The 9854-nt window shown below is 41.1% G+C and overlaps 1 pseudogene; it reads right to left on the bottom strand.

Annotated features, from left to right (window-relative positions):
- Positions 1-7334: 7334 nt before the first annotated feature.
- LOC111739090 lies at positions 7335-7453 on the bottom strand (annotated as a pseudogene).
- Positions 7454-9854: the final 2401 nt, after the last annotated feature.

The raw sequence follows: 9854 nt of genomic DNA, 5'->3' as shown, positions 1-9854 counted from the left end.
GGGAGCTCTGCATGTATTGGATCAAGTATCCTGATGGCAGGTGGCCACTAGGCCCCTCAGGTTTCCCCAAGGAAGAGGTAGTTAGTGTGGCTTCATATGCAAATAATGCCAACAGCTAAGACCTGTGAAGAAGGAGCTAGTCTTGCTTATACGCCACCTTGCCTAATCCTCACCACACCTTGAAGTGTCATTATGCCTATTTTTGCAGACTAGGAAACTGAGAAGCAGAAATCAAATGACTTGTTCAAGGTCTATTAGTCAAAAAAAGGGTGAGCGGATTCTAAGTCTAGCTTGGTCTGGTATAAAGTCCACACCGCATGGCCCCAAGGAGGAAACAAACAGCCTGGACTTAAGGGGTTGAACAGTTTGAGCCAGCCCACTGGTGCTCAGATTCCATCATCCTTAGAAAGTAGCAACTTTGTAGTGCTGGGCAGCAAAATGGCGGCCGACCTCTCTGGGATGAGGTTTGTGTCTAAATCCCCTCCTTAGTCCACACAGAGATGATTTTGTTTACAACTACTGTGCACTATGGAGTGAGAAGGGCATGTCAACGTGAAAACAACCTGGTCCCTGCCCACAACCAAACTGTGGGCTGGAGTAGGAGGTGACAGAGAGGCGTGAGTAGAAAGGAGCATGTCGCCACCGATTATGAGCCCGGAGGAGAGAGGAGTCCATTTCAAGAAGGCGGGGGCCTCTGGGAACACTTCTGGGAACAGGTCACAGTTGAGTTGGTCCTAAAAAAAAGCAGGTTTGGGACAGCTTGTTCTAGGGGTTGCATGTGGCCTGGGACCATTGGCTCCTGTACATCAAAACTTGGAGGCTTCGTGTCCAGAGAAGGTAACATTTAATGACCAACAATTTAAGGTATCATCGGTCTTCCTTTGGACGATTCGCCCCCTCCCCCCGCCACCGCCCCCGAAGCACTGTGGGCGGGGTTGTGATTCTGGGCTCTTACTAGGAGTAGACTAACCAGATTCTAAGCCTTCCTAGCTTCCTATCTGTGAGGTTCTCTGTGTCTCGGTTTCTGCATTTATGAAATGGGGCCAATACCTGTAGTCCTCACTTTTAGAGCTCTGCACACAGTGAACAGCCAATCAACCAAAGCGTTACTATCATCATCATTCACCGTTCTCATTTCTGTAGCCAACATCCTGGCGGGAGGAGGGAAGCTAAGTTCTATAGAGAGAACCTTAGTCTCCATTTTCTCCACGGAGCCTCTTTAACCCCCACAGCACCTTTTTCCCCCAGAGCCTTCTCTTTAGCTATCTTCTAGAACTGTAGGGTGGACTTTGTGTGCTCCATAAGGTACTGTGTGCAAGAGGGCAGAGCTAAGAACATGAGAGACTGCCATCTTCTCAGCCAAGACGGATTTGATTTTCAAAAAATTGCATGACCTTAAATAAATCTGATCTCAGCTCTGCCACTTAGTGATTTCAAGTACCGTATATCATTTCCATCAGCCTCAATGTCCTCTTAACTCATAGGAGATTGAAGAGCGTAAACGAGGTGTGCCTGTCAGTCTCAGACGTGGCACATAGTTCATAGAATGCACTTAGTGTAGTCACCGCTGTCTTTCTCTCTCCTACCTGCCCCTCCACTGCCCCTCCTCTTCTTCCTGGAAGCCTCCCTTCCCATTTCTTGCCTGGATTGGCTAAGAGTTTCCATAGAGTTCTGTGGCGTCTACCCTCAGGCACTCTGGCTATTACACCCAGCAGCACATGGCTGAGCCCATGGCTAACCATCCGGTTATGGGAAGAGGGTGACTAAGGGCCTGTGGGCCTGTGGCTGAGCAAAGAGATCCTCAGATCTGAAAGCAGGACATCGGGGTCCGCAGGGGCTGCATCTGGGCGCTGAGACTCCCTGATCCCGTCAGAATAAAGCTGGAGGCTGTCATGGGTGCTGGGTTCCCATCACAGTGAGGGGAGCCTTGTGGCCTGAGCCTGCAGTGAGGCAAGAAGATGATGTAAGTCAACTTGGAATGATTTGCGATTACGCCCACGAAGGGCAGAGCAGTAACTCCCAGGGAGAGCGACGTTGTTCTCGAGTGCTGCCTGTTCTCTCTGTTTCTCAGCGACATTATTACCTTGTCAGTTCTCTTTTTAACCCATTCATCAAATGTTTGTTGGGTGTCTGCTTCGTGCCAAGTGCCCTAGGTAAGGAAAATACACCGGAGACTAAAATGGACCAAGAATCTGCCCCCACGGAGGTTTTTATCGAGTGGGGACAGAGACAGAAACAAAAAGTAAACTAAAAAAAACCCAAGTCTACAAACATACAACTATATAACTACAAATGGTAATAAATGCTGCAAGGGAAACTGGCAGGGTATGAAATAGAACATAATGAGAGAGGCACCTTTTTGAAATAGTCAAGGAAGGACTGACTGCTGGGCAAGGTGATATTTAGGCTGAAAGCTAAGGAATGAGAAGGACCATCACACAGGAAGCGTGGTGGGAAGGAAGGGCTGCAGCAGAGAAGAGGGATAGAGAAGGGGCCTGCATGCTGGGGAGACTCGGGGGATAGGCTTGGGGTCCAGGAGCATGGGGGGGGGGGGGTTGGGGGGGTGCTGTAGGGGCAGAGGCAGAGAGAGGCAAGGTGAGGAAGGGCCTTGGTGGCCATGGCGTAGCGTCTGTATTTCATCCTGAGTTGGATCCCGGCGGGTGGGGCGGGGGTTGGGCAGCCCTGGCAGGATTTTAAGTAGGAAGGTGACCTGGAAGTCAACAAACAGGTACAACTACTCACAGGCAAGGGAAACCGAATTCATCGTCTCTGCCTCTCTCTGGCTTTCTCTGAAAGAACCTACTTGGTAAATTTGCAGGATGTTAAGGGCATTGGGCCAGATCTTGCTGGAAATATCATAAAAATACCTGATCTCATCCATCAGAGGGCTGGGGGTCTGGGTGAGGCAGACACCTGGGCCACCTAACTTGGATAGAGTGTTGAAATTCCAGGGTGTGTCTGTTTCTTAAACATTTAAATAGCACTTACGATGGGTTATAATGACCTAAGGAGGCAGGTACAGTTTCTAGGGAACGCTGTCATTTTTCTGGGAGAAATAAAAATATTTCGGGAGACCTCATGTCTGAGCCCCTTCCATTTGGAATTTGCTACCTACCTCTGGGAGATTCTGTGAGGCTGAGATGAGGTGATGAATGCAGCATGCTGAACACATAGTAGGTTCTTAAGAAATAGCCGTTTCCCACTCCTTTGCCTTTTGTCTATAGAAAATAGGTTTTCTAAGAAGAAAAATAATGTATAATTAGAATGATAGGCACTTTTCAACTTGGGTAAGGCATATATTTCAATCTCTTTGGAAATACCCATTCGGGCACAATTGCTGGGCTAATTATAAATCCCTCCTTTTCATTCATTAAGCCAGAGTCCCGAGGGCCCCACAAAGGTGTGTTCTGTTGGACTAATTCAAGGTCCTCTGTGTTTAGCAGACCTCCTTTGTCATTCCGGTGTTGGGGGACAGGCCTAACAGGTGTCTCACAGCTCAGTTGAGTCGTATCAGGTTCTTACTGAAAATGCTTAAATTTCAGAAAACACGCTTGGCCTTACACGAGAGCCAAGTCCATATGAGGGGAAGAGATGCAGTAATGGATGCCTCTAAATATGAACAGACAGATAAATACATCTTTCTTTACATCAGTCCAAACTGGGGAGATTTGTATGTTTAATGATTTTTAAAATGCTATTTTTTTGGACAAGCTGAGGCTTCCCCTTCAGAATGGGAAACCCCTTCACCACAAACTGGATTTTGTGGTCTGAGATTATATTCTAAATTGCCTACTTGAAGTTATCTGGTGCAGGTGTCTTGCATGAAAAAATATAAATACGGTGTTTTTGTTAAATTGTAAAACAGTACCTTTATGGTGGAAAAAAAAATAACTATATCCATAAATGTTATTTAAAATATGTAAACATATGAACGTGAATGGTTCTCTACACTGTCCAGCCAGATCAATTCAAAAGAATTTACATTGGTTACAAGTTTTCAATGTAAAGAGCACATTCTTCTGAATTCAATAATGATTCAAAAAAAGAGAGTTTTGAGGTCCTTGGGGACATTTTTCCTACACTCATGTTCACAAAGCTCTTTCTTGGTGGTTATAAAAGGAATAGTATGGCCACCAATATTGATCCTTATAGGCCTGTTTCATTGAAGGAAGAGCATGTGGCCTCTACTTTTATGGTGTCGAGGGGCCAGAGAAGTCCGGCCGGATGGAGTGGACCTTCTAGACCCCACTCTCTGGCTCCAACTGTTTCTTAACCTTTTCTGTCATGGGACTATCTAATCAAAAACACTGTGTTCATTCTATCTATCTGTCTGTCTGTCTGTCTATCTATCTATCTATCTATCTATCTATCTATCTATCTATAAATCAATGTCTTTTTGGAACTTTAGTGATGAGATTGATTAGTTTAACTCATCCTCAGTCTAATTTCCTTTCTGGCCAAGAGAGACAGAAGAAAGGTTTGTGCGTGGGTTCTGGTTTATGAGTGGAAAAGTGTCTTGTTTACAGAAAGGGTTGCGTAACTGCAAATGGGCCAGTGAGGCTGGCCCAAATGCAAACAGAACAAAGCAAAACAAAAGAAAAATGAGAGAAAAGATAGCAATACAGATCAATGGAACAGAATACAGAGTGCAGGAACATGGTCAATGGATATTTGACAATGGTGCAGAAGCAATTCAATGGCAAGAGGATGGTCTTTCCAATGAGTGGTGCTGGAACACTTCGATATCCACACATTGAGAATCAATCTCGATCCATACCTTCCGCTCTATACAAAAATTGATGCAAACTGAATCACCGACCTAAATATAAAATGTAAAGCTATAAGAATCTTAGAAGAAAAATAACATCTTTGTGACATTGGGTAGCAAATATTTCAACACCAAAAGGCATGATCTATGAAAGAAAAAAATTGATAAATTTGACCTCATCTAAATTAAGAACTTCTGCTTTTTACAAGACAGTTAAAAACAAAACAAAACAAAACCCAAACAAACAAACAAAAAACCAACGTCACCACACATTAGGAAAAAATATGTGCAAATCCCACATCTAATAAAATAAAAGATCTGCATCCAGAATTCATATAAGGAACTCTCAAACTTCAATAATGAGAAGACAAAAACCCATTTAAAAAAAATGGGCAAAATATTTGAATAAAACTTTACCAAAGAAGATATACAGTGCAAATAAGCTTATGAAAGATGCTCAGGTTCATCTATTTCACAGAGAAGGAAGCTGAGGGTCAGAGAGGTTAAGTAACTTGCTCAGGATCACATAGCTTGCAAGTCTGGGCCTTGAACTCAGCAAAATAAAGGGAACTTAGATTCACTGAGCAACTACCATGAAGCAGGCAAGATGCCAAATGTCTCCTATATCTTAAGGCCTTTAATTCCCCACCGAACCTATGAGATCAATGCCATTATCCTAAATTCACCAACGGGGAACTCAAGGTTTACATAATTGTCTTGCCACACAGCTGGCAGATGGCAGACCTAGGATGTGAAGTCGAGTCCATTGGACCCCAGTCCTGTGTCCGCTCTACCACCTAGGCCCCTCTCAGTAGCAGAACAGGCCAGCTCTGCCTTTTCGTTCACGGTTTATTCCACGTTCAGGAAAGCTTAGCTTCCCGAGTCGTAACGCTTCTGCTACTTTCTATTTTACAAGCAGAAAAGACATCTTCTATTCATAATTCCTTAAGACTCAGGGAGCTGACCTAGGGCTTTTCAGATCCCCAAGACACAGGATGACAACCATGTCCATTTTACAAATTTCAAAATTCATCCAAGGCCTAGAAAGTATTAACAGTCAGTAAGATGTTAACATATGACAATATTAGCTGAGGCTGATGTCTGACGCTCCGGCCAAGCTCTTACTGTCCACGGCCAAGAGGGTATGAAAAGTGTTACATGTATTTAGACATATTGGGGGGAAAAGTACAAAGTGATCATCTGTTTGTATCCCTCTCCCATATGTGGCCACAAATGGAACACATTGAAAGGTCACGAGGGATCAGAAGATTTAGTGAACTGGGCACAATACAGCTTTGTGGTCCGGTTTATTTTCTCATGTAAAATATAGGTTGAGATAAACTAAAATCCCTCATATTTGGTTTTATAGCTTAAATTCATAAATTCTCTACAGTCATTAGAAAGCGATGTACTATCTGCACCCACTTGAAAAGATAGCATCCCCAGGGACAGATACAGAATATTAAAAAAAAAAAAAATCCTGATCAAAGAAATATTGCTTCTTTCCGCCTTTCATTGAGCAGATGTGCAATGTGTCCAGAGAAAGAAATAGAAAAATTCCTGAGTGATTTATTTGATGAACCTAGTTTTAACCGAGGTTATTGCATGCCTGATATCATGACAGGGATTATTAGTTTCTAGTTGAAAATGACCAGAGAGAGTCCCGTTCACTTCATCAATATGGTCCATTTATAGGTTGTCAGGGAGGCGACATCATGCAGCCACAGCACTTTGTCTTAGAGTTATTTCTCTATTAGATGGTTGCTGTCTTTATCATGAAGACTTCTAGCTATTTAAGAAAACCCAGACCAGAAAGATATGTCTGCTCCACCCCAGCATTTAAGACATTAAAAGCAGATGCATCACTTAGAAAAATGAGTCTTTTATTCAAAAGCCCCATTGCCACAGAAAAAGGCATCACCAAAGCTCATTTGCCACAGAAAAATGAAAACAAATAACACCAATGAAAAACAAACACCCTCACTTTTTCTAGGAAGAAAGTTAACTTTTCCTTTTGCTAAAAAGAACACTGTATAATCCCCAATGGTTCCCAGACTTGGAGAAGCAACAAAATATTTTTAAAAGTTGGGTGATAGGCACAACGTAGGTTCGCCAGTCTTTAATTTTGCCAGATAAACTCATGTATACCCCTCTACAAATGTTATGTATTATCTTTATAATTTATAAAAAAAGGCCATTTTTACACACAAAAAAATTAAAATAACAAACGTTTAAAAGTACACAAGCTCAGAAAGAAAGTCTTCTTTCCTCAGAGAGAGAGCCCTAGGGTGCTCTCTCCACAGACTGAAAAAACCGTAATCACTTATCAGCGCTGGGCTGCATGTAATCCTTGGAAATGGAAATCTGGCAAAATCTGTGAGGAGCGATATTAATGTTAGAGGTAGGAACTTCTTGTTCTGAAATTTATTTTGTAATTCCATAATGCTTTTCAAAATTGTTACAGCACTGACAGCAATAGTAATAATAATAATAATGATAATAAGTAGGTAGTACCTACATGTACTAGGTGTATATTATTATTATTATTATTATTATTATTTTGTAATGCTTACAGCACCTGGTCTTTCTAGGTGGTCTCCCATCCAAGTACTAACCAGGCCTGACTCTGCTTAGCTTCCAAGATCAGATGAGATCGGGCATGTTTAGGGTGGCATGGCCATAGACTTGTACCAGGTGTATATTAGATGTTAATTCTTTATTATGTGCTTGACATATTGGTACCTTCTAATTCTTGCAACAACCTATGGAATCAATATTGTTATTGCGAATTAATGGATAGGCAATATGGCTATCCATATAGCTTGCCCGAGGGACTGGAGAGTGAGTGACACAGCTGAGAGTCTACCTCAAGTTTCTCAAATCAGAAGCCAGCGTACTAACCACTCTGCAGCCTACCTCCTTCTGATTACGCTCTACTGTACTTACTGGTCTGTGGATCTATATTTCCCACATGTGCTCAGCGTCTTTTTCATCTTCAGATCCTCATCCCTCAGTGCAGTGCCTGACAAATAGATGCTTAATGCCTATTTCTAAACAAATAAATATACGAAGACTTCTGGTTTGGGAAATTTGTTTTCGAACATGGATGGTATGAAAATAAAATGAGATCACATATGTGAAATGCTTAAAACTGTTTCTGACATAGCACAGGAAGCTTTCGATATATGTGAGTGACTTTTTCAGAAATCAGCTTCCCTTTCAGAAAGCTGTGTTGACTTGATCTGCGGGAAAAGTGCCAGCAGCTTTACAGAGGAAACTTCACACAGGATATCTTCTACAGAAGGGTTTAAAAAATCAGAAATGTTCATTGATAAGGTGGATAAATTGGGTGGAGGGAGTAAAAGGTACAAAGTTCCAGTTATAAAATTAATTAAATCGTGGGGATGGAGGATGTAAGGTACAGCATGGTGACTATAGTAAATAACACTGTAATGCACATATGAAATTTGCCAAGAGAACAGATTCTAAAAGTTCTTATCATAAGGAAAAAAATTCTGTAACTATGTATGGTGACAGATGTTAACTAGACTTATTGTGATCATCTTGTAATAAATATATGAATAGTGAATCATTATGTTGTACACATGAAACTAATATATGTTAATTATACCTCAATTTAAAAAAATCCTCTCCCCCAAAATGACAATTTATAAAATACCCACACACATCACTTTTTATGCTCTTATTTGGCTAGATATTATTATAACATATATCATTTACACCATATGATATAATGTATTATAGTATCCCTTCTCTCATGGACAAAGGTTGTGCAACTTAATAAAATAAAAGCGATCTTTAGGCCCTCCTTGATGAAAAGATTTTTAAAACAAATCTTGCTTTGTTGGGCCCCAAAGGAAAATTATAAAGGGTGAAAAATTGGTGTATAAGATAGAAATACAAACTCTTCCTTATTTGAAAAGTAGAATTGACCATCGCTATTTAGAAAGAACTCTTGACCTTCTCTGTGGATAGCCTTTATAGATACAGTCTTAAGCTCGAGCTAAGAAATTTGTTTTTTATTCACCTCTATAGTGCCATGAAACTTGGAACTGCGAATCAGACTGTAATATTCACATCGGGGCCATTATGTTTTCCTCCTAGACCTTTGCTGGAAATTTCCCAAGGTGGTAATGAGAAAACAGTTACAACAAAATCCATTTGTCTCTGATCCCTGTACCCTGAATTACAAGGAGTCCCAGGGACAATCCTTCCCAAGGTACCCTCTGAGACCAGATCAAGAAGGTGATGTTCTTACTGTGTCTTATTTCAGTTAGTGATACTCCTTGCCTTCCCTGGACAGATGTTTCTCTGAGCAAAGCAGCCCCAGCTGCTGAAATGATTTCTAAGTCTCTTCCATCAGCAGAATAAGAGCAACCAGGAGGCTGGTTACTCTTCAGCCCTTCAGATGAGTAAAAGTGTTGAAAGTCGGGGTTACAATTATAGCAGCAGAATTTATCAATGCCTAGTCCTGTGGGTTATACTGCGGATAACAACTTCACTGTATTGTGCCTTATAAAAAAATTAGAGATTACCCAAAATAAAAGGACAAGAAAAGAAAATTTTGGATAAATAGATTTACGCTAGTTTTAAATTTTTTCTTCTCCAAGCAGAAACAGGCTAATTTCTGGCACATAGTACCATGTGTTTGGGCTGAATGTGATTTCAATACAGTGAGATTTAAATTTAGTCTCTGATGCTGAGAGGTGAGCAACCATCTTCCGTCTTTGCTCGTAGAGGGAGAGATGTAAGTGGCTTCGAAATAATAAAGAGTTAAATACTGCTTATAATATGTTATCAGATTGAAAATGTCTGCATTGAGTTCTATAAAAATAATTTCCTAGATAAATATTTAAAGAACTATAGGTCCATTCTGAGTATCTTTTTAATGGATAATATATAGGAAAGATTATCTTTCATAGGTATGTAGAAAAGCAAATCGTTTTCATAGATACTTCTATTTTCCAAAGCTATAGGTCAACTAAGAGCATCTTTTCTTTTGCATCTTCTTCATGAATAAATTATGCAGAAAAATCCTGTTGTAGCATAGACTTTTGCCTATGCA

Source organism: Pteropus vampyrus, unplaced genomic scaffold (assembly GCF_000151845.1).
Source record: "Pteropus vampyrus isolate Shadow unplaced genomic scaffold, Pvam_2.0 Scaffold46, whole genome shotgun sequence".
In the NCBI taxonomy this organism is placed as follows: Eukaryota; Metazoa; Chordata; class Mammalia; order Chiroptera; family Pteropodidae; genus Pteropus; species Pteropus vampyrus.
The sequence above is the reverse complement of the archived record's forward strand: the minus strand, read 5'-3'. Positions and strand labels throughout refer to the sequence as shown.